This window comes from Octopus sinensis, linkage group LG1 (assembly GCF_006345805.1).
Source record: "Octopus sinensis linkage group LG1, ASM634580v1, whole genome shotgun sequence".
Taxonomy (NCBI): Eukaryota; Metazoa; Mollusca; class Cephalopoda; order Octopoda; family Octopodidae; genus Octopus; species Octopus sinensis.
Window position 1 is genome coordinate 69,697,229 of NC_042997.1, and position 5,868 is coordinate 69,703,096.

The following is a 5,868-nucleotide window of genomic DNA, read 5'->3' on the forward strand; positions in this document are numbered from 1 at the left end:
TAGTTATGACTGGAAGACTTTTGACCATTGGTTTACTTGATTAGGGTTGACTTGTGAATTAACAACAACAACAACAACAACAACAACAACAGTGCAGAAGCAGTGGCAACAGCAGCAGTAGCCACAGCAACATCAATAGCAACAATGTTTAACGGATCCAATTTCAACTTGTTCATAATACTGAAAGCCAAATTAAAATATTTTTGAAGTTAAATTCAGATGTTAAGATATATAACTGTGAACCATAAAGCTCTTCTTCGGCGCTCTAGAGGCGGTCGAATGTAGCCGCTTGTTGATATTGGCGTTGTTTGTTTGGCCAGAGACCAGCTCTGTTACAGACAGACCAATGACCAAAGACGTTCTATCCATGGCTAGCCCGTTAATTTAATTTAATTTAATTTTGCATGTCCCGAATCGTATTAGCTTGAGCATCATTTTCTTTTTTTACGATAACACGACTGTCGTTTTATCTAACAAAACATGCGACCACGTAGAGGTTCTCACATTGATTCACATGACAGCATATACCATACATGGCTATATGGTATGGTTGCTCTCGAATTAACCGATTATGCTCTGTTATTCTACATACGAAATATGACAAAATGAATCAATAAATGAATGAATAAATCAATCACATTGCAATATTATGTGTTTCAAAGGCGGCGTGCTGGCAGAATCCTTACTGCGCCGGTCAAAATGCTTTGCGTCATTTCGTCCGTCTTTACGCTCTAAGTTCAGATTCTGATGAGGTCGACTTTGGCTTTCAGCCTTTCGGAGTCGATAAAATAGGTACCGGCTGCTAGCCTCGTACTAAAATTTGAAACCGATATGTGTTTCTACCATTTTGATACAATACCTTATGTGCTTGATAGGGTTTGCAAAAATTATGGGTATTCCATCATTCGACTTACTAAAATAGAAAATACTTTTATCACTTAGTCTGGAGAGAAAATAGTGCGCGTTATGCTAGGTCTACGATGCAAGTGAGCAGGCGAAAGGAAGGTATACTAAAACCGGAGCTCGACGCCAATGTTTGCAAGATAGAGGTCTCTGCTGAAAGTACCAAATAGGCTAAGACGAGAGTTAAACCAAAAAAAAAAAGAAAGAAAGAAACTGTAAAGCAACCGATGCAACACTCTAAAGATATCGCCTGTCTGCTGCGCTAGACTGGTACTTTAATTAAAGTCTCCAGGAAGATGAGATATAAAGTGGACTTCGGTGAGATTTGAACGCAGAACACAAGCATTCAAAATTATTATCGCAGAGCATTTCATTCGACGCTGTGATGATTCAGTCAGTTTGCTACCTAAACCGAAATATGAAATGTTTACATTGTTTTTACTTTTCATCATTGTTGGCATTCGTCGATGCTTGATTTTCCCACTTGTGTGGCTTTGATATTAGAAATGAAAAGCGTGGTTTATTTCTTTATATTTCTTAAGAGTAACCACATTACTGATAATAAAGTAACATGAAGTCTCTTCAATTAGGAATCGAAAACTTGGTCAGTCGACGTTGTATATAAAAGCTTGTAGTCAAGCTCTCTAGCAGCTGCTTACGAATGCAACATTCAAGGAAGTTATAACAGCTGGCCACTTGTCCTCTCCACATCGGTCAGTGAAACAAAGTAGAACCAGCTCGTTGTCAAGTTTCTACTGACCTCGATACGACCATATTATCTATCCGGTGCCACTCTGTGAGTCATGTTTCAGAATTGCCGCGTAAACACAAAATCTGACAAAGAAGTGAAGAAACAAAGCAAGAAGGAAGGAAACAAAGAAAGGATGAATGACAGACAAATCCACCTATGTCAAGATTTATCTTTAAAGATTTGCCCTCACTTAATCTGACACACCATCATTGATAAGAGACTTCATGGACATTTTACATCCTGGTACAACGCACTGCCCTACCATTCTTTTTCATACTCTCAGTCCCACTCACACGTCATTTGCAACCATTTTGATCTATCTATCTATCTATCTATCTATCTATCTATCTATCTATCTATCTATCTATCTATCTATCTATCTATCTGTCTGTCTGTCTGTCTGTCTGTCTGTCTGTCTGTCTGTCTGTCTGTATGTCTGTCTGTCTGTCTATCTCTCTCTCTCTCTCTCTCTATATATATATATATATAACTTTTCTATCGAAGTGTTTATTTTTCTCTCTCACTCTCTCTCTCTTTCTCACTCTTTACTTATCTACAAAATAAACTTCTCTCGAGTCCTTCGCTTCTCTCCGTGTGTTTAGCGAAGAGTAGACAACTCAGAATAAGGTAGAATGAAGTTTATCTTTGATAGTTATCAGGGTAGGTAATAACACGACAAATATTGTTTTATAATTTTTACATAACGTCTCCGTAAGACATCGATCTCCTGACAACCGGATCACACTCATTTACTCATTTAAGTTGCCATCTCATGCGCAACATATTCTAGGTAGCCATCCTGCATCGTCGTTTCAGAAGGTTCCAGTATATCTATTGATAATAAGTTGAATCAAAATCCATTAATCACCCTACAATTTTAATGAAGTGTAGTCAACCTCGAAATAAGCTACTGGCTTATTAAAATCCGTAATGAATTTTATAGCATTTAAGCATTGGGTGCATTTACACTAAAGATAAAAAAATAGTCACGAATTAAGAGAGTGTGCTCATAGGTTAACTTTATTAGGAATGACTTTGAGCAAAACAATATTCATTTTAATTTCAGCACAAAGTCAGCAGCATTTGGGGCAGTGGGTAAGTTGATAACATAGACCTCAGGGCTCAACCGGAACTTATTTTATCGACCTCGAAAGGATGAAAGGCAAAATCGATTTCGGCGGCATTTGAACTCAGAACGCAAAGACGAACGAATTACCTCTAAGCATTTTACCTGGCGAGGTAGCAATTCTGAAGGGTAAAACAACATTAACAATTACAAAGCTGACACATAAATATGTTACCATATACATGTGTGTATAGATGTGTGTATGTGTGTGTTTGCGCGTGTGTGTGTGTGTGGGGGGGGGGCTCGTGTATGAGTGTGTGTGTTCGTGTGAATGTGTGTACGATGAAGGAAATCATTCAATAAAAAGTTAATCTTTAACATCTTTGTCTATTGTCCGACACGCAGACTCAGTTACAGGTCATTGACTTATCTCACGCTTTCACATTAATCTACATTTTCATATCCCGAGACAAATACACAAATACACATAGACATATATACACATTCACATACTACACTTACACATACACATACATAAACATGCATACGTACACACATATACACGTATACACGTGTACATACACACACATACATACATACATACATACATACATGCATGCATGCATGCATGCATGCATACATACATACATACATGCATACATGCATACATACATACATACATACATACATACATACATACATACATACATACATACATGCATGCATACATAAACACATCGACATGCCCATCGGTGTTCTTTGACCAATTCCACCTGGAGTGTAACACGTTACTTCTTCCTTGTTTCAAGTTTCGTTTCCTGCTATTGTTGTTTTTAATGTCATTGTTTCTTTGGAAGTATTTATTCTAAGTAGGCTGAGGTTAATGGTAATGTGTATAGTCATGGATTATGGTATTTATAATCATTTCCTCATTGTTATTCTTCCCTTTTCCCCATTTCATCCTTTGATACTTAATCTGTTTAGATTAGATTTACAGGCATACACACGCGCGTGTACGCTCACACACACACACACCACACACACACACGCACTCACACACATGTGCACACACACGCTGTCGTTGTTTGTGTCTCATAGCTTAGAATAGGCATGAGCAACCTTTTACCAGAAGCAGTCGCCCGAGACATGTCTCATCATCAGGAGAAACGTGCGAATAATATATTCAAGTAATTTTTCGTTAGAAGTGCTATTTTGAATGTTTCGCGGGCCATAGCTTGCGAATGACTGGCTTAGAATTTCGATATATAGATATCAACAAAATAAGTTCAAGACTTAAAAATACTCTTCGGGGATCACATTAGCGTCATTAGGTGGGAGACTAAACCAGGACGTTTTCATTAGGGCAGCAATTTCGGGTATGTTTTTGTAAGGCTGTAAAGGCTTCGTGGGCCTTGAGTGATGAGAATTGACACACTGAAGATCTGCTCGGGGCAAGAGACACCATATCTATACCACTGCGGGTTAGTAGAGATCTTTGAAGGCGCAGGGTGCTACAGCACGGGGACAGTTCAATAACTGAAACTAGAAAAATAATGAATAATTACTTTCATTCACACATCCATCAATCCATCATCCACTTATACATATATAAATGTATATACACCTTTGTATATATATACACTCCCTATGCACAAACATACACATATATAAAAGACTATTCACAGACATACACATATATCATTATCATTATATCTATCTCTGGGAGAAGACGCATTTCGTGTACACGTGAAATGATTTACTGATCGTTAGTCTGGAATCTTTTCTATGTTTATCGTCCTCGTGATTCTCGATTTAATAGTTGATCGAAACTATTACCTAAAGTTTCCTAGTTACCCAGAACTAGAACCGCGTACACACCAGATCATCCAGGCATGTAACCAGTTATAAACCGACCTTCTATACGAGAAGAGATTTATATCAGTTTAGCGCCAACAAACCAGAACTAATCACCGTCTATTAAAAGAGCTTTATGGCTTAAGCGGTATTTCATTTTGACGTAGCCCTTTCAGTCTGAAGTGGGTAGGCGTAAGAGGTAGAAGGTCGGCAAATTAATGATAAATTGTTAAAATGTTGATTTGTTCTATTTACTTGATAGACTGGATCGGGTCACAAATTAAAGTGAGGCAAAGAGAGAGGGGGAGCGTTTGTATGTACGAGACAGGGTGATAGATAGGCAGATTGACTGAAAGATAGATAGATAGACAGACAAAGAGACAGACAGACAGACAGATAGATAGATAGATAGATAGATAGATAGATAGATAGATAGATAGATAGATAGATAGACAGGAACAATGAGGGTTCAATACGAAATAAAGAACATTAAACTACATATAATCCTGAAAGTATTTTAGTATTTTTCAAATACAAGAGAGCGAACACACCCACACACACGCACACACACACATACACACACACACACACACACACATACACACACACACGCACGCACGCACGCATACACACCACACACCCTTTTTTCGAACAGTGTAACTCGGAGCAGATAAATTATTTCATGCTCACTCGCAGTTTTTTTTGCTATGATATCAACGATGTGTGTGTGTGTGTCGATCTACAAATAGATAAACAGATTGAGATATGTACGTGTGTATGTATGTATGTATGTATGTATGTATGTATGTATGTATGTATGCTTGTATGCATGTGTGTATGTATATATATATGTTTATATGTATGCATATCTGTATATGTGTTAATAATATTTTTTATTATCTGTTTTTGCCTTGTATTGTGTGATTCATTGTGATGATATTGCCTACAAGTGGTCACATTTCAAAAAGTTCTGTTGTGTCGCAATGTGAAACAAATAGCATAGTCAGGCGAAATATTAAGTACATTCAATCGCACTCCAACGGCAAATGAAACTGAAAATTAAAGGCAGACAAAAGTATATACAAGCAAATAACAAAATATATGATAAAAGAAAGGTTCCAACTCTGGAGAATATCAAAATGTGACACTTCTAGTTTTGCAGCTGTTTTATCACCTGGGGATAAATTATATCGACATGGATACACACACACGCACACATAAAATAGAGTTAAATACGTATATACATAATGCATATATAAATACACACACACACACACACACACACCACACACAC